This window comes from Coregonus clupeaformis, chromosome 4, assembly GCF_020615455.1.
Source record: "Coregonus clupeaformis isolate EN_2021a chromosome 4, ASM2061545v1, whole genome shotgun sequence".
Classification (NCBI taxonomy): domain Eukaryota; kingdom Metazoa; phylum Chordata; class Actinopteri; order Salmoniformes; family Salmonidae; genus Coregonus; species Coregonus clupeaformis.
The window spans coordinates 12472766-12492855 of NC_059195.1; the positions used below are offsets into that span (position 1 = coordinate 12472766).

Below are 20090 nucleotides of genomic sequence, written 5' to 3' on the forward strand. Positions count from 1 at the left end.
GTATGTGTTTTTCCAGCTTCACAAGGCTCCACGCTAATAGCTCTGGCTTTTCGTTCCTCTCTCCCCCTTTGCCAGAAAAATGAGCATAAAAATGTCTCAAGTCTCTTTATACAGTCAAGTGCCACGAAGAGGGCCAAATAGTGAGCCCTAATACCCAAGAACTGGAACAGCGCACTGCAGCACTCAGCACCAACAAATTGGGAAAGTCTGGCTGCAGGCTATTGCTAATCCCCCCTTTCTCTCTCTCTGCTCTCTCTCTTTCTCTCCTTGCTCTTCTCCCTCTCATTTAGTCACTCCCTCCCCTTTTACGCTCTCTCTCACTCTGAGCACATGCTCGCAAGCAAGGAGAGAGGAAAAAAAACACAGTCCGAAGTATATCGAGCTGAATTTCCCAAGGAGTGCAGGGGTTGGACTTGAGTTTGACACAAGACAAAAGCCCCCCTTTTTTCTCCCTCTCGTTGCTATCAGGTTCTCGGGTTACAGGTTAAATTTGAGTTGACAAGCTCAAGTCTTGCCTCTCGCTCCCTCTTTCACACACACATTCACAGACACAGTCACACACATACAAACTGAAAAGCTCCAGAAAAGCTCCAATATCCCTTGAAACAATAGTTATGTCCTGGAGGGTCTTTCTAATTACTAAAATAGATACTGTGTAGTAATGATAATGGACCTACATTCAAACAGTTTTTGTTTACTGTATCCAGCTCACTAATAATCGCCAAAATGAAAGATAGACCATCAGGGAGCATAGAACATTTCAAAAACGATGGATAGAGGATTATTGTTTGGAAATTTGGACGGCGAGGATATATTACAAATGTTCTGTGCGTCCCTCCAGACCTTGTCGAAAATTGAATGCGGCCTCTTGTGCAAAATGACTTTGACACCCCTGGTTTAGTCCCTTGTGATCTATTGATACTATGATGCAGTTTCATATGGAAACAACAGAATACTTTCAGCTACTAAACATCATGATTTACATTTCATGTAGTGCTTTTTCATGGAATCTAGTCAAAAATCTAAATCAAATTAGTGACAATTATCTACAGATTAAGTTAACAATGAATACAGATCAGCTTTAAAGCACCCCCCTCAGAGGAAGTTGCCACCACTATTTCAACGTAATTTCCTGTCCTAGAGAGGAAATGCACATTTAGGTTTCAGCTCCGACGAATGACGAAGGCTACTTATACATATTCACGAATTGGGTGTGGTAATTTCCACGTGGAGTTGATAAACATCAACAAATGGGGCACTGACAGCTGTCAGTGTAGCTAGCTAGCATGCTAACCTTATCTAGCTAGATAGCGATCTTGCTAACCTTATCTAGCTAGTTAATGTTATCTGTTGTTGCTGGGATTTGACTTCGCCATCTATTGTTATCTCCAAAGTTTTGGCATCTTCCATACATTGCAGCCGCGAATCCACCATTGAAATAGTTAGAAAGAATAAGATGAAGCTCCAGTAATATGGATAACTATTGAAAGATAGCTGATATGCGTTTTTCTACACTGTAATGGACAAGATACAACATTTGGTAGGTAAGCTGCTGGTAGGTTTCGACCATGGTACAGGAAAGCCAAGTCAGCCCATGCAGGATGACATGATAGGTAACAATGCACAGTGCAAATTACACATAACTATAAGATACACCAATCAAAGCAGTGGAGCGTGTAGTGAAGCAAAAGTGGTCAAAACCATTTATCTTGGAGCAACGGGGGGAGCGGGTGTCACGGTTTCGGCCGAGGCGGCTCCTTCTCCTTGTTCGGGCAGGCTTCGGCGGTCGTCGTCTCCGGAGTACTAGCTGCCACCGTTCGATGTTTCATGTTAGATTGGTTTTGTCTGTTTGTCACACCTGTTCATTGTTAAGTGTTCATTAGGCACCCTATTTAGTTCTCTTGTGTTTGGTCAGGTGTTGTGTGTAATTGTTCGATGTCACGTGTTGTTGTTGGTCCGCTGTTCTGTGCTCTCTGTATTTCGTTTTGTTTTAGAGAGTCCTGCACGTTGTGCGCATTTACTTTGGACATTCCAGTGTGCGTATGTTTCGCCTGTGGCCTGTTGCCGTGTTGGCTTGTACTGTCGGACTTCACTAAAGACATCAGTTCTTTGAATCTCTGTGTCCTGCGTGTGATTCCACGTTCCCTCTACACTCAACCCTGACAGAATTACACACCATCTATATGGAATCAGCAGGAGCACCCGCACCCACCGAGATCATGGAGGAGCGCCTTCGTGGTCAGGAGGACAGAATCAACCAAATCGGGCACGCCCTGGACCGAGTGATGAACACCCTCCATCGATGGGAGACCAGCGGGGTACCCACAACCCCACCTACCGCACCATCACCATCGGTCAGCCCGCCCGTCCAACTCCCGGAACCCAGTGGGATTCGGCTCTCGCTCCCGAGGGCGTACGACGGCACCGCTGCCGGGTGTCAGGGGTTCCTGTTACAAGTTGAACTCTACCTCGCCACCGTACACCCGGCGCCCTCGGGACACGAGAGCGTTTCCGCCCTCATCTCCTGTCTCACCGGCAAGGCGTTGGAGTGGGCCAACGCCGAATGGAGGAGAATAGACGCCGCTACTATCACCTATGCAGAGTTCTCCTGCCGCTTCCGTGCAGTGTTCGACCATCCACCAGAGGGGAAGGCGGCGGGGGAGCGTCTATTCTACCTCCGGCAGGGGATGAGGAGCGCTCAGGAGTTTGCACTGGAGTTCCGGACTCTAGCGGCAGATGCAGGGTGGAATGAGCGGGCACTCATAGACCACTTCCGCTGCAGCCTCCGGGAGGACGTCCGCAGAGAGTTGGCGTGCAGGGATACTACGCTTTCATTTGACCAGTTGGTTGACATGGCCATTCGGCTGGACACCCTGCTCGCTACCCGCGGACGTCCCAGGTGGGGGCCGCCCATTCCACCCTCCAGCACCTCCGAGCCGAGCCCGATGGAGCTCGGAGGTGCTGGCGCTAGAGGAAGGAGAAGAAGGAGCCCGAGGGGGGCCGTCCCCTGCACCAACTGTGGCCGTGGAGGGCACACCGCGGCTAGGTGCTGGGGAGGGTCCCCTGGTGGAGGAGAAGGCAGGTCACACATTGGGGAGTCCTCCCAGGTGAGTAGGCGCCCCACTTACCCAGAGCTTTCTGTCGTACACATAACCATACCTGTTTGTTTTCCACAGGTTGCACCTCGTTCCCAGCATAAGGCGCTAGTAGATTCAGGCGCAGCTGGGAATTTTGTAGATCGCAAATTCTGTGTAGAGTTAGGGATTCCCCTCCTTCCGGTTAATAATCCTTTCCCTGTACATGCCCTAGATAGTCGTCCGTTAGGATCCGGGTTGATTAGGGAGGTCGCAGCGCCACTTAGGATGGAGACGCAGGGGGGTCATGAGGAGACGATTCAGCTCTATCTGATCGACTCTCCTGCGTATCCGGTGGTACTGGGGCTTCCCTGGTTGATTACCCATGATCCTACTATTTCGTGGCGAGAGAAGGCTCTTAAAGGGTGGTCTGCTCAGTGTGAGGGGCTATGTCTGGGTGTTTCCGTGGGGCGACCTCGGTGGAGAGTCCGAACCAGATGCCCGCATTGCACATTCCCCCCAGTATGAGGATTTGGCACTCGTGTTTAGCAAGACAAGAGCGGCACGGTTGCCGCCTCATAGACAGGGGGATTGTGCGATAGACCTCCAGGCAGGAGCTGCGCTCCCGCGGAGCCATGTGTATCCGTTGTCACAGAGGAGGAGAAGAGGGCAATGGAGACATACATTGCCGAGTCTCTGAGACAGGGATACATACGGCCCTCCACTTCACCCGCGTCCTCAAGCTTCTTTTTTGTGAAGAAAAAGGATGGAGGTTTGCGCCCGTGTATTGATTACCGCGGTCTAAATCAGGTGACTGTGAAATATAGTTATCCACTTCCGCTGATTGCGACTATGACGGAGTCATTACACGGGGCACGGTTCTTCACAAAATTGGACCTCAGGAGCGCATATAACTTGGTGCGCATTAGAGAGGGCGATGAATGGAAGACAGCATTTAGTACTACCTCCGGTCATTACGAGTATCTCGTCATGCCATACGGGTTAATGAATGCTCCATCAGTCTTCCAATCCTTTGTAGATGAGATTTTCCGGGACATGCAGGCGCAGGGAGTAGTGGTGTACATAGACGATATTCTGGTGTACAGTTCTACCCGGGCCGAGCATGTAGCCCTGGTGCGCAGAGTATTGAGGAGATTGTTGGAGCATGACCTGTATGTCAAAGCCGAGAAATGTCTGTTCTTCCAGGAGTCGGTCTCCTTTTTGGGTTATCAGTTGTCTGCGTCAGGGGTGAGGATGGAGGTTGACCGTGTGTCAGCCGTGCGTAATTGGCAAACCCCAACCACGGATAAAGAGGTGCAGCAGTTCTTGGGTTTTGCGAATTACTACCGGAGGTTTATCCGGGGTTTTGGACAGGTGGCAGCTCCCATAACGTCCCTTCTGAAGGGGGGTCCAGTGCGCTTGCGGTGGTCAGCTGAGGCGGACAGGGCTTTTGGGAAACTGAAGGACCTGTTTACCTCGGCTCCAGTGCTGGCGCACCCGGATCCCACTTTACCATTCCAAGTGGAGGTGGACGCGTCTGAAGCCGGTATCGCGGCTGTTCTCTCACAACGGTCCGGCACACCACCTAAACTCCGCCCCTGTGCTTTTTATTCGAAAAGCTCAGTCCGGCGCAAGCGTAATTATGACGTAGGGGACAGGGAGCTGTTAGCCGTGGTACAGGCCCCTAAAGGTGTGGAGGCATTGGCTTGAGGGGGCTCAACACCCTTTTCTCATTCTGACTGACCACCGTAACCTGGAATACATTCGGGCAGCTAGGAGACTGAATCCTCGCCAGGCTCGGTGGACTATGTTTCTAGCCCGGTTCGTGTTTAAGATCACTTACATCCCTGGGTCCCAGAACGGGAAGGCAGATGCCCTGTCTCGGCGGTATGACACGGAGGAGAGGTGCGTGGAGCCCACTCACATACTACCTAAGTCTTGTCTGGTTGCACCGGTGGTATGGGAGGTCGATGCGGAGATCGAGCGGGCATTACGCACCGACCCTAGCCCTCCACAGTGTCCGGTGGGTCGGACGTACGTCCCGCTCGAGGTCCGGGATCGGCTTATTTATTGGGCTCACACGTCACCCTTCTCTGGGCATCCAGGTATTGGCCGGACGGTGCACTGCCTTAGTACAAAGTACTGGTGGCCAACGTTAGCCCGGGATGTGAGGATTTATGTCTCCTCCTGCTCAGTGTGTGCCCAGTGTAAGGCGCCCAGACACTTGCCCAGGGGTAAGTTACAACCCCTGCCCGTTCCACAACGACCCTGGTCTCACGTCTCGGTGGATTTTGTTACCGACCTTCCCTCCTCACAGGGGAATACCACCATCCTGGTCGTTGTGGATCGGTTCTCGAAGGCCTGTCGTCTCCTTCCCATGCCGGGTCTTCCTACTGCCCTACAGACCGCTGAGGCTCTATTTACTCACGTCTTCCGGCATTACGGGGTACCCGAGGATATAGTGTCTGATCGAGGCCCCCAGTTTACCTCCAGAGTCTGGAGAGCGTTTATGGAACGGTTGGGGGTTTCGGTGAGCCTTACCTCGGGTTACCACCCGGAGAGTAATGGGCAGGTCGAACGTGTCAACCAGGATGTGGGTAGGTTTCTGAGGTCATATTGCCAGGGCCGGCCGGAGGAGTGGGCGAGATATGTGCCCTGGGCCGAGATGGCACAGAACTCTCTCCGCCACTCCCCCACTAAACTAACCCCTTTCCAGTGTATGTTAGGGTACCAGCCAGTTCTGGCACCTTGGCATGAGAGCCAGATCGAGGCCCCTGCGGTGGATGAGTGGGTGCGGCGCTCAGAGGAGACGTGGAACGCTGCACACGTCCATCTGCAGCGAGCCATCCGTCGACAGAAGACGAGCGCCGACCTCCACCGCAGTGAGGGGCCAGTGTACGCACCTGGAGATCGAGTCTGGCTCTCAACCAGAAACCTGCCCCTCCGCATGCCCTGCCGGAAGCTGGGTCGGCGGTTTGTGGGGCCTTTTAAAGTCCTGAGGAGATTGAACGAGGTGTGTTACAGGTTACAACTGCCCATTGATTACAAAAATATTAACCCCTCGTTCCATGTGTCTCTCCTCAGGCCGGTGGTAGCTGGTCCACTCCAGGACTTTGAGATAGAAGAGACTCCTCCGCCCCCGTTGGACATCGAGGGGGCTCCGGCGTACACTGTTCGGACCATCCTAGATTTGAGACGCCGGATGGGGGGTCTCCAATATCTCGTGGAGTGGGAGGGGTACGGCCCGGAGGAGCGGTGCTGGGTGCCGAGGAGGGACATCCTAGACCCGTCTCTTCTGACCGAGTTCCATCGTGGTCATCCTACGCGCCCTGCTCCGCGTCCTCCTGGTCGTCCCCGAGGCCGGGGGCGGCGCACGGCTGGAGCCGCGCGTCAAGGGGGGGGTACTGTCACGGTTTCAGCCGAGGCGGCTCCTTCTCCTTGTTCGGGCAGGCTTCGGCGGTCGTCGTCTCCGGAGTACTAGCTGCCACCGTTCGATGTTTCATGTTAGATTGGTTTTGTCTGTTTGTCACACCTGTTCATTGTTAAGTGTTCATTAGGCACCCTATTTAGTTCTCTTGTGTTTGGTCAGGTGTTGTGTGTAATTGTTCGATATCACGTGTTGTTATTGGTCCACTGTTCTGTGCTCTCTGTATTTTGTTTTGTTTTAGAGAGTCCTGCACGTTGTGCGCATTTACTTTGGACATTCCAGTGTGCGTATGTTTCGCCTGTGGCCTGTTGCCGTGTTGGCTTGTACTGTCGGACTTCACTAAAGACATCAGTTCTTTGAATCTCTGTGTCCTGCGTGTGATTCCACGTTCCCTCTACACTCAACCCTGACAGCGGGTTTGCAAAATTATATCATATCATGGAATTATACCATTTATAAAATGGTCAGATATATATATATATATATATATATATTTTTTATACAGACTAGCTAAAAAATAAGTGAAAATTGACTGATTATCCAATGGATTATGATAATTTTCTGATTTTAAAAAAGCACACCCTATTTTAATTTGCTCCATGGCTCAGGCGACCAAGTGGACACAATGCTGTTTGGCTCATCTCAGTCGCGAAGAGGAATAACTTTGCAGCTGTTCTAATTAATAAACAATATTCAAAAAGGCATCCGCACATCTGAGCTATCTTTGTTGCAGGTGCATGGTAACAACTAAATAACATGAAAGAAAAGAGAAATACTAGCAAGAGCAGTGTGCGGGTTCCTCTTTTCCTTCATGATTAATAAACAATGCCATGCCGGTGGGTGGTAACATTCAAATAAAACTCAGCCCTGAAACAAAACAAATGTAGGCTGAAAATAATTTGTATGTCATATCATAGGAAAAGACACTGCATTCACACGGTGGGCAGTTCGGATTTGTCACTTCAACCCCAAATACTTTGACTAAAATGACTTATTGACTTAAATTGTTGAGCAACATCACGGGTAAGCTCTGGCCATCGTCTTTCAGCTCGAAAAAGGGGATTTCTACTGGTGTGGGCTTTTAAGCCTTCAGGCTAAATAAATAATAAGCATTTAGGCAAAGAACCACAATTTCAGCAATGTCCAAAGCGGTGAGTCTACACATAACAGTAATATGTTAACCATCCTTATGTTGTAGTAGCTGTCATATCCTCTGATAATGACAATGCCATCATATTTCCATAACCTCAAGAGTATAATTGACAACTACAACAAACAGTAGTCGACTTTCAACAAGTACACTACCACTTATACTTATATGGCGGACATTTTGGAACACACAATTACACTATGTTCCACATGGAAAGATTGACCATCTTCTTTGAAGTTGGGTCTGAATAATTACATGGCAGCACTTTCAAAGTAACACCTAGGCTAGGAGTTCCTCCCTGCAGTTGTGTTCACCAGATGCCTGTTCCGTATGTGTTGTTTAATCCACAATTAATGACAAGGAGTAGGAAGGAAGGAAGGGTGGGTGGGTGGATGGGTGAGTGGGTGGGGGGAGGACACAATGCCTTGTTGTATTAGCAACAAAACAACATAGTGGTTTACGTCAGCTAGCTAGCAAATACCATCACGTACAGTAAAGTAAATGAACGGACGAGACTCAATGGGTCTGGGAACTTCCCTGGTTTTTAGGGAGTGTGAGTGTGTGTGAAGGCTATTCATAGGTGTGTTCAGTATCTTGGTAAGGTATGTGCAGTGTGTGTGAGAATATGCCTGAGTTAAGGGCTAATATGTTATGGGTCTGGCATATTTCCTGTGTCCTGGTTTTTATTAGCTGTATTATGCCCTTGTAGCTGCCTGTAATCAGTGCTGACACTGCCAGGACTCACCGTCAGGGAGGGCGGTGTCTGATGGGTGAGGTACAGTACAGTACCTTGTCAGGGAAGAAAATACCAGTGTGCATATGGTGTGAAGGTATGAGCAAACAAACATGTGGTGGAGCGCAATGGAACAAAGCTGTGCATCCCGCAGCTTTGCATTCTGGGAACGCCAGCGAGAACAAACATATAGAAACAGAATGACTAGACTAGACTAAACAGATTATGTTTATATTAGGAGAGCTTCATACTAAGAGCATGGAACATCTTGCTACACATCACCAGACCTTTTTATTACACTATCATTACAATAATGTGAGGTTTGTGGATTTAACTGATTGGGTGAAAGATAATAGAATACAATATACTTCTTTTTTTTTTATTGTCAAATGGAAATGTGTCTATTTGCTGTCTTTCATTGCCAACCTCCTGGACACTGCACACATATACAGTTGAGGGCACTAAAAGGTTAGGTCACATTGGCAGAGCAATTGCCGCAATGCTTGTGCAACACAGAACTCTATCATCTACCAGTAGTTGTCAACCAGTAGTTGTCAAAACCTTAAAAAAAATAACCCGCAACTGAACACGAGAGGCTGGAAGTAGCTGCGGGTCAGCTGTAGTTAGCTGACCGGCATGCATGACCGCTCAGAACATGATGGCAGACAGACAGATGGAGAGAGTTTCTGGGCGAGGACACAGGACAGAGCTGTCTCTGTTCTAAGGCAGAGTCTCCTGAGGCTGACTCAGGGTTTCTCAACAACAACACCAGTCCCCCCGTGGAACATCTGAACAACGCCCAGGCAACACTAGCGTGTCACAGCAAGTGGATGTCAACACCAGTGTTAGAAGGCTACATTGTACATTATTCAGGCCTGGTTGAATGAACTGTCACAGGATGGTTGCGTAAGTGAGAGGGAATCAGATATAACTCCTCCTTAGTCAGGCTTTGAGAGGTAAACACATTTAGTATTCAATCAGCATCAACCTGTATCAATTTATGGTCAGGTTACCTCATCTTTAATCATCCTTCTGTCTTTGTCTTTCTTTCTCTTCTCTCTTCTCCTCTCACTCTCCCTCTCTCTATCCCCCTTTCCCCCTCCCCCCATTCATACACTTACTCACTTGGCCTGCATTCTTTCCAGAGACTCTTGATTACTCCATCTTGCCAAAGGTTGGGCGTTTCTGTTTGTCTTCTCTCCTGTATCTTTGCATGTGGCGTGTTCACATAGAAAAGACGTAGCCATGCGCTACAACTCAGCACCGGAAAAGAAAGGGGCACTTGAGAATAGGAGAGGAGTGATGAGAAAAACTCAACATATGTATTTCTTCTTGGCGTACAGTTGACTTGAAAGGCCATATGTTCACACGTTCTATGTGCAAATCATTCTGCACATGTGTTATAAGGCCCTGCCGGCACTGTAGGCAGTGAAAGTTCTTTGAACCCTTCCCAGTGACACATCCACTAGCACAGTGGTTCTGATTCCATTACTAGGGATCTGCCAGGTGGTGCATATTTTTGTTCTAACCCAGCACTAACACACCTGATTAAAATTTTACCGACACAGTTGAGTCTTCAAAACAACTGGCGGTCAGATATCAAATACAACCTTAATACCCATTAAAGCATCTCTTCATAACTCAATAAGAATCACCAAACCCTGTCCATATGACTGATCCCATGGCCAATGTGTTGCTTTGTTCTTTTGTTTTATTTGGAATGAACAGGATATCACTGGGCAGGGGCAATAATTATGTCCTATCGCATGACTTATAATTCAATTGTCTTTATGACTGTACCAGATTGTTGATTTGATATAAAGCCTGATAAAGCCTGATGTAGATGGCTGGTCACTTGAACAGATCTCTCAACCTGCTGATCTTGTGGCAAAGAACAAATACCTTTACAAAATATATACCCTTCTCCTCTCCCTTCTGGTCTTCCCCTTCACCAGCTCGCAGTCCCACCCATATCCCACATGGACAGCAACTTCCGCACCCATTTCCTGGGTATCATGTTTTCTCTGCAGGAGATTACCCCCATCACCCCTCCCCACTCTCACCCCCATCCCTTTCTTCACTCTATCCCGAGTGAGTGCAGTCTCAATCACACGAAAAGGAAGGAAGTTCTGTGTTGTTCCTCGAAGGATTCCATCAACAGCTTTTGGACTTGGGCAATTGAAGGCATGGGCACACACTCGAAGCGAGATGGGGGTCGACCCGGTTGAGTTGTTCGACTGTTTGTCTTTCAATTCACCGTTACTTAAGAGGAATGACTTATTAAAATGGTACATCATATCTATCCGATGATATGGTCTTTGGCTGAGGGGAGAGTACAGATGTAGGATCTGAATTTGATCTCCCTGTTGCAGGAGAACTTTCCTGCAATGCAAAACATTTTAAACTTGTAGTGTTTGAAGTTTAAAACGGCTTCTGAAGTTTGTAATTTCCACTTTGAAATTTCAGACTTGATTTTTCCTTATGAAAAATGTATCAACCCCTACAAAAATGTCCATGAATTATAATCCAAATAATAATAATTGCTGCAGGATTATTTTCATCTGTATTAAACTGGCTCAAATTAAGATCCTAGTTATGTACACTAGTGGCTGCAGTGTGAATAAACACACCCTGAGATGACGAAAAAAGCCCTCCTTCTAAAACCATTGTTCTCATGTGTGACCGACTAACATAGATCATTTTGATGTGATCTGATTTGATTAGATTTTTGGGTGTTAGACAGTCAAAGAACACAAGTAGAGAGAGTGGGCGTGGGCGTGGGCGTGGGCGTGGGGTTGGGGTTTGAAAGTGGCAATGAGAATATGGGATGTGTGAGACTTGGGTCCAAAGCTGTTTCATAGGACTTCTTGGGTTTGGGTGACTAGTATTGAGGAATGAAGAAGGAACTATGTTTTTTTAACTGAACTTAGAAACTGAAATTGGGGCAGAAGCAGAGAACTAGGGTGGGTCGTAGAGAGGAATGAGAAGCAGAACATCCTCTGGCACATTTCCTCTTACGCATTTCTCTTTGCCATTCTAAGCAGAAAAGCTAAATCCCTCATGCCCATTATTCTTCCATGCCAAACTCTGGCCAAACTCTAAGATAATGAAAAAGCTTCCCTCGTCCTCTGCAACAACGACACAGCTTTCCAATTACCCTCTGCACGATAAATCAGCCTCCAATGGCAAAGTATCGTATCTGAGGTAAGTCACTGGAACAGGAGAGGAGCGAGCACATGCCAAATGATCTTGACAGCTGCTTTTGCTGGAGGTAAGTAAGGGCAAGACAGACTCTGCTGGGGTTGTGTTCCAAAAACTTATCTCAGAGAGGATGAGATACACATACTCCCTCTCCAACTAAAGACCGGTGGGGCCTGAATCTAAATGTACTGTGCGTACGTACAGTATATATTTTAGGACACCCTCAGCCTCACCCTGCTAAAAGGTACAATGTACTAATGCACTTGAAGGAGCTCTGACTAATTTGGTTATTTTTCTTACTAAACGTTTTTCGATATCAACTAAAAACACAGGGGATATCTAGATTTATACGTGTACCTAGCTTTGTCAGCAGAGGAAGATAGCTAGCAATGCAGTTGAGACAGCTAGACACAGACATATAAATCAGACTTCTGTTCCCTTCAGGTGAGTAGAAAGCTGGGCCAGCTAAAGCAACCAAACCGCCATATCAAAGACGTGTCTCTCAGTTTATGTGTATATACAGGTGCCTGGATGTGTCAAAATGTTAGAGACAGTAAATAATAAGAAATAACGGACAGTCATTGTTCTCGTGCCAATTAGTGTTTTTTTTTTTTTATTACCACCAAAACAGAGAAAAATGCTAAATAGAACCATGATGCTATTACGAATACAGATCTGAATCATGAAATTGGAAAAGATTCAGGGACAGTCTTCATGTTTTTTCTCTTCCCTTTGACTCACAATGGAAAAAGCATGTGGACAGCACATGGCAACTGCCAATGTTTGGGCCAAACCAACTGGGTTTCAGTCATTGATGTACTGTGGGTTCAACTCTGGGACACACCTAGCCATGACAAAGGTTCCATCTCATCATGAGACTATACCAAGATCTAAGACTATAAGGATTTTACACAACATGCCTCCAGTTGCAATTTTTCTGGGCTATTTACACTTTAGTAATTTAGCAGACACTCTTATCCAGAGCGACTTACAGTTTGTGAGTGCATACATTAAAAAAAAAAAAAAAAAATTCATACTGGACCCCCGTGGGAATCGAACCCATAACCCTGGCATTGCAAGTGCCATGCTCTACCAACTGAGCTACACGGGACTATAGATGGGGTATTGCGTATTCTGGCAAAGCATTGTCTTCTGTGCCCAGTGCTCTACAACTGAACCTTGAATGCTGAAGTTGGCCAATGGTAGTTCCAGTTGCAAGAGGAGGGGAGTTTTATTGGCTATAACAACACAAAACGCTTGATACATGGTTGGAGCATTCAGCTAACACCACAGACATCCAAGCTACCACTACATTTAGCTAAACAAGGGGTCTGAACTGCAGCTCGTCCAGTGGCAAAAATAATAAACAACATGGCCATAACTCTCTCATTATCAGCGGGAAATATAATGAAACTAGCTCTCATGCTGGGACCTATCTGGCCAAGGGAAATGGGGCGAGGAGTTGCAAAAAGAGCATTCCAAAAGTGCCCAAAATGGCTGTCCAGTCCAAACAAAAACATGCTTTTCTTTTGGGGTTAAAAGAACAGAGATGGATGGTGAGGGAATTGTAGGGGAGGCAGGGGAAAATGAAAACACATACGTCATCACTGTGGAAGAAAGAAAGAAAGAAAGAAAGAAAGAAAGAAAGAAAGAAAGAAAGAAAGAAAGAAAGAAAGAAAGAAAGAAAGAAAGAAAGAAAGAAAGAAAGAAAGAAAGAAAGAAAGAAAGAAAGAAAGAAAGAAAGAAAGAAAGAAAGAAAGAAAGAAAGAAAGAAAGAAAGAAAGAAAGAAAGAAAGAAAGAAAGAAAGAAAGAAAGGAGAGGTAGGAGGTAGGTAGGTAACTAAAAGGTTGCTTGTTCGAATCCCTGAGCCGATAATCTGGTGACACTAATTGCTCCTGTAAGTCGTTATGGATAAGAGCGTCTGCTAAAATGTAGGGGTGGTGATTAGCTGTGTGTATTTGTGTTCTCGCACTCTGCTTTCTCAGGCCTCCCTACTCATTTCCTTCCCAAAACACACTTGATGCCAGTAGCTGTATCTCTGGGCTGGTTGGTGCGCCTCTCAACCCAGGCTAATTCCTATGAATGCACAAGTCTACAATATTCTTGGGACATTGGCTCAACTTCAAATAATGCAACAAGAGATGTAATTATCAGAGCATTTTGGCAAGGACTATAGTCAACTGACAACATGTTTGGTGAAGGAAAAAATGGAGTGGCAGAATCAGAAGTACCCATGATACAAGAATGTACCATGAATGTTTGTTCAAAGAACAATTATTTTGCCATGGCTTATGTACAGTGTGCAGACTGCTACTACACAGAGCTCCATTTAGATTTTTCTCAGGCTTTTTAAAGTCCTCTTTTCTTGCACATGGGCCATCTTGTAAAATCAAACTGACAATCGAAACATTTAAAGAGGAAGGATTTAGCCAGGCAGTGACTGTTTGATTCCACAAACAGTAATTACGTCTGACGACTCTGGCTGGATGTAAGCCCCTTTGAGTTTCTAATCTACTAATCTACACACATTTCTCTGGCACGTCCGATAGCGGTTCGCTCTAACATTTTTGGCTCCCGCCAATGGCCGCTTAATGATTTTTATGAACCTCCTGTCTGTGTATGGACGGAGTAATACCCTCAACCCTACTCAACTCCACCCAGAAAAAAAAGAAAACTTCCCACAAAACGTTTTCATCTGCTTCCCATTTGGTTGTGTGATAACGTTATTACGACCTTGTAGAAACGTTTTCGGAGTCGATAATTGTTCGTTGGATATACACTCTCGCCACAGCATTCCCAATAATTTCTCACTTCAGGGGGAAGAGCCTAATGAATAATTGTGCTTTCCCTCTTAACCCCATTCACCTATATTTATGATCCACCAGAGACTTACACTTCATTTTGCTTGCCTTTGGAATTCAAATCAGGTCCAACCCACAGTCTAGCCTACGAGACTTGGCTGAAACTGGCTTCAGCTGAGTCCAAGGCAGTACCACTGAACCGTTATTGAAAAGCTATTTATATTACAGTAAATACAATTACTGTTCAGAAAACAGCGCCGGAGAAGATGGCTGCCGTTTTACAGCCCTCTAACCAATTGTACTATTATGTGTGTTTTTCCGCGTTATTTGTAATTTATTTTGTACATAATGTTTATGCCATCGTCTCTTATAACCAAAAAGAGCTTCTGGATATCAGGACAGCGATTACTCACCTCGCATTGGACGAAGACTTTTTCTTCAACGAGTCGGACGCGAAGGATATTCTACAGACACCCGGCAAGGCCCAGATCCCCGTCATTCGCCTGAGGAAGAGACGGAGATATCGTGGGCGTAGGTCGGGGTGCCTTGTAAGGATCCGACGGCGGCGAGTAAACTGCCTCTCCCATCAATACTATTAGCCAACGTTCAATCTTTTGAGAATAAAATTGACGATTTAAGATTACGGTTATCCTACCAACGGGACATTAAAAACTGTAATATCTTATGTTTCACGGAGTCGTGGCTGAACGACAACAATGATACCATTCAGCTAGCAGGCTACACGCTACATCGGCAGGACAGAACGGCTGGCTCCGGTAAGACAAAGGGTGGCGGTCTCTGTATATTTGTAAACAACAGCTGGTGTACAAAATCAAATACTAAGGAAGTCTCGAGGTTTTGCTCGCCTGAGGTAGAGTATCTTATGATAAGCTGTAGACCACACTATTTACCAAGAGAGTTTTCAGCTATATTTTTCATAGCTGTCTATTTACCACCACAAACCAATGCTGGCATTAAGATTGCACTGAATGAGTTGTACAAGGCCATTAATCAACAGGAAAACGCTCATCCAGATGCAGCGCTCCTAGTGGCCGGGGACTTTAATGCAGGGAAACTTAAATCCGTTCTACCTAATTTCTACCAGCATGTCAAATGTGCAACCAGAGGGAAAAAAACTCTAGACCACCTTTACTCCACACACAGAGACGCATACAAAGCTCTCCCTCGCCCTCCATTTGGCAAATCTGACCATAACTCTATCCTCCTGATTCCTGCTTATAAGCAAAAACTGAAGCAGGAAGCACCAGTGATTCGGTTAATAAAAAAGTGGTCAGATGACGCAGATGCCAAGCTACAGGACTGTTTTGCTAGCACAGACTGGAACATGTTCGGGATTCTTCAGACAGCATTGAGGAGTACACCACATCAGTCACTGGCTTCATCAATAAGTGCATCGATGATGTCGTCCCCACAGTGACCGTACGTACATACCCCAACCAGAAGCCATGGATTACAGGCAACATCCGCACTGAGCTAAAGGGTAGAGCTGCCGCTTTCAAGGAACGGGACTCTAACCCGGAAGCTTATAAGAAATCCCGCTATGACCTCCGACGAACCATCAAACAGGCAAAGAGTCAATACAGGTCTAAGATTGAATCATACTACACTGGCTCTGACGCTCGTCGGATGTGGCAGGGCTTGAAAACTATTACAGACTACAAAGGGAAGCACAGCCGCGAGCTGCCCAGTGACACAAGCCTACCAGACGAGCTAAACCACTTCTATGCTCCGCTTGAGGCAAGCAACACTGAAGCATGCATGAGAGCACCAGCTGTTCCGGACGACTATGTGATCACGCTCTCCGTAGCCGATGTGAGTAAGACTTTTAAGCAAGTCAACATTCACAAGGCCGCTGGGCCAGACGGATTACCAGGGCGTGTACTCCGAGCATGTGCTGACCAACTGGCAAGTGTCTTCACTGACATTTTCAACATGTCCCTGACCGAGTCTGTAATACCAACATGTTTCAAGCAGACCACCATAGTCCCCGTGCCCAAGAACTCTAAGATAACCTGCCTAAATGACTACCGACCCGTGGCACTGACGTCTGTAGCCATGAAGTGCTTTGAAAGACTGGTCATGGCTCACATCAACAGCATAATCCCAGAAACCCTAGACCCACTCCAATTTGCATACCGCCCCAACAGATCCACAGATGATGCAATCTCTATCGCACTCCACACTGCCCTTTCCCACCTGGACAAGAGGAACACCTACGTGAGAATGCTATTCATTGACTACAGCTCAGCATTCAACACCATAGTGCCCTCTAAGCTCATCACTAAGCTAAGGATCCTGGGACTAAACACCTCCCTCTGCAACTGGATCCTGGACTTCCTGACGGGCCGCCCCCAGGTGGTAAGGGTAGGTAACAACACATCTGCCACACTGATCCTCAACACGGGGGCCCCTCAGGGGTGCGTGCTCAGTCCCCTCCTGTACTCTCTGTTCACCCATGACTGCATGGCCAGGCACGACTCCAACACCATCATTAAGTTTGCCGACGACACAACAGTGGTAGGCCTGATCACCCGACAACGATGAGACAGCCTATAGGGAGGAGGTCAGAGATCTGGCCGTGTGGTGCCAGGACAACAACCTCTCCCTCAACGTGACCAAGACAAAGGAGATGATTGTGGACTACAGGAAAAAAAAGAGGACTGAGCACGCCCCCATTCTCATCGACGGGGCTGTAGTGGAACAGGTTGAGAGCTTCAAGTTCCTTGGTGTCCACATCACCAACGAACTATCATGGTCCAAGCACACCAAGACAGTCGTGAAGAGGGCACGACAAAGCCTATTCCCCCTCAGGAGACTAAAAAGATTTGGCATGGGTCCTCAGATCCTCAAAAAATTCTACAGCTGCACCATCGAGAGCATCCTGACTGGTTGCATCACCGCCTGGTATGGCAACTGCTTGGCCTCTGACCGCAAGGCACTACAGAGGGTAGTGCGTACGGCCCAGTACATCACTGGGGCAAAGCTCCCTGCCATCCAAGACCTCTATACCAGGCGGTGTCAGAGGAAGGCCCTCAAAATTGTCAAAGACTCCAGCCACCCTAGTCATAGACTGTTCTCTCTGCTACCGCACGGCAAGCGGTACCGGAGTGCCAAGTCTAGGTCCAAAAGACTTCTCAACAGCTTCTACCCACAAGCCATAAGACTCCTGAACAGCTAATCATGGCTACCCGGACTATTTGCACTGCCCCCCACCCCATCCTTTTTACGCTGCTGCTACTCTGTTAAGTATTTATGCATAGTCACTTTAACTCTACCCACATGTACATATTACCTCAACTACCTCAACTAGCCGGTGCCCCCGCACATTGACTCTGCACCGTTACCCCCTGTATATATAGCCTCCCTACTGTCACTTTATTTTACTTCTGCTCTTTGTTTTTCTCAACACTTTTTTTTTGTTGTTGTTTTATTCTTACTTTTTTTGTTTAAAATAAACGCACTGTTGGTTAAGGGCTGTAAGTAAGCATTTCACTGTAATGTCTGCACTTGTTGTATTCGGCGCATGTGACCAATAAAATTTGATTTGATTTGATTTGATTTGATTTGATTTGATGGTGTCACCTCTGACAACTAGAAACTGTGTTGCGGAGTTGACACACATAAAGCTAGAATTAGATTAAAAAAGCAAGCTGGATAGCGACCAAAATAGACACTCTAAAGCTAGTAGTACACACATCTCTTCTGTCTTAAACTCCATCAAAATCCACCAACCAATGAAGGTCCCTCCACCCATAAACCCTAGTATAGAGACCTTTGTTGATCACTCCACCTCAGTGCTCCACAGCTCAAAAGGTACCACTGACTTCATAGAAGACACCGTCAGTACTCCACATTGCCACTCCATCTAAAGTCTGTGGGAAGGGACAGGCTCTATTTTGTCTGATTAAGTGCTATGTAGAAACCCTAGGTTTTACCTTTCTGAACTGTTTGCACAGCGGTGGAGTGAGAGAGTCCCACACAGACTGGCTCTTCCATCTACACCGAGCAGGCCCAAAGACCTCCAGAATAGTGTTAACTAGGAGAACTTGGAGGAGTGGCGTAAAGGGTAGTGGAAAGAGTAGGTTCATTTGTCACTGGTATTTTGCTAGTTGATGACATGACAACACAGAGCAAACAGCACCTGTGCACACATATGACTTCACTTCTCCATCTCCTTGGCTCCAGACAGGAAAATATAGACAAACATCGAAGTGACACCTCACATTGGTTTGGATGAAGCTCTGTTCCCATGGGTAACAGTGGAATGACAATCCTCTCAAGTCCTCTTCCCACAAATCTCCATCTATTGTTTCTGTTGCCTCTATTCATCTTTCCACTCTCTCCCTTTCCCTGTCTCCTTCCAAAATACTAACTCGCACACTTTAAATGTAAATGCTTTTCCTCTCTCTCACAGAAACACAAAACACATACACACAGACACATACAAAGTCACCGAAACATACTGTTGGTACACGCAGTCTGACCATTTGTTTTTAGTAGCGGAGGTTATGCAGGGGCTACGTGTAAGTCTTATCTAAATATGGATGTGGAGATTTATCCCTGTAGCGAGTCAGTGTGGAAACTGTCTCAGCATGACTGATTTATTACCACCACTTGGATTCCGAAAGTACAAGATCACATATGAATCAAAACGGAGCAAAGTGTTGGGGGCAATGGGATTATCTTAACCTCACCTCTTTAGCTAGTAAATTATTCATTAATAATTAACTGATGTCCTCAGGCCATGCTTGCTTAATTGAATGCTGTTAGTGCTCAAGTTAGCCTTTATCAACTATCATTCACTACATTACAAATATTTAATGTCAAGGCTAAAAGTGAATTGCGAGCTGCTAAAGGCAAATCGCAGAGGGAACATTTCTCTAACTAGAGAAAAGGGAGGTTTATCCATGTTTGTCCATGTTTGCTGATTGGGAGTATTTTGATTCATACTTTCATCACAATTTAATGAAGAAAGAGCATCTGTGTTCCGGACCTGTTTTCACAAATCAGCCTTGGAATTACCAAACACGTTTCTTCCTAGCAAAGAACTCCAACAACAACACCAACAAGAGAGAACACCATTTCATATTTTGTTATTTCACGCTTCATACAGTATTCCTCCCCCAACTCATCTTATTGGTTTCAATCTTTTTATTAATGTCAGATTAGTCGTGGGGTCATGAATGTGATGTGAAAACAGGACGTGTGTGTATTTGTTGCGGGGAGCGTTGATTGAAATACAGTTTGTTCTCATTTTAAGAACCAGCAGACCGTGGAGATAAGAGGACACATGGGCTGGTCATTACTCACTGCTTCAGAACTTTCCCTCAAAACAGTGGGCGGCTATTTATTTACTTATGTATTTAATCATTTATCTGAGTAGGTCAAAGCTGTATGCTGGAAAACCTTGGTAGAGCATGGGTGGAGTAGGCATTGTGGTGCTCATGTGAATCTTCTTTCTTTTTCGACTTCACACCAACATCATTTTTATTTTAAATTGAATTAGACAGTCATCCACCAGATGCATTGCACTTTAGCTTGTGCTAATTTGTCTTCGCCACTCCTACGAGACTGACTGGTAAACCATTGCCACCCTTTGTCCCCCTCGCCAGGCCGCTTTGCACCCCTGGTATTTCCTGTCAGTCCGAGCTGGAGTAGGGTAGCGGGTAGAGCTGGCAGCTC

General features: G+C 46.5%; 1 protein-coding gene across 2 annotated transcripts in view; it reads right to left on the bottom strand.

The window, feature by feature from the left end:
• Window positions 1–20090, bottom strand: part of LOC121553267 (tensin-1) — a 222665-nt gene that overhangs the window by 128319 nt on the left and 74256 nt on the right. The window lies entirely within an intron of this gene.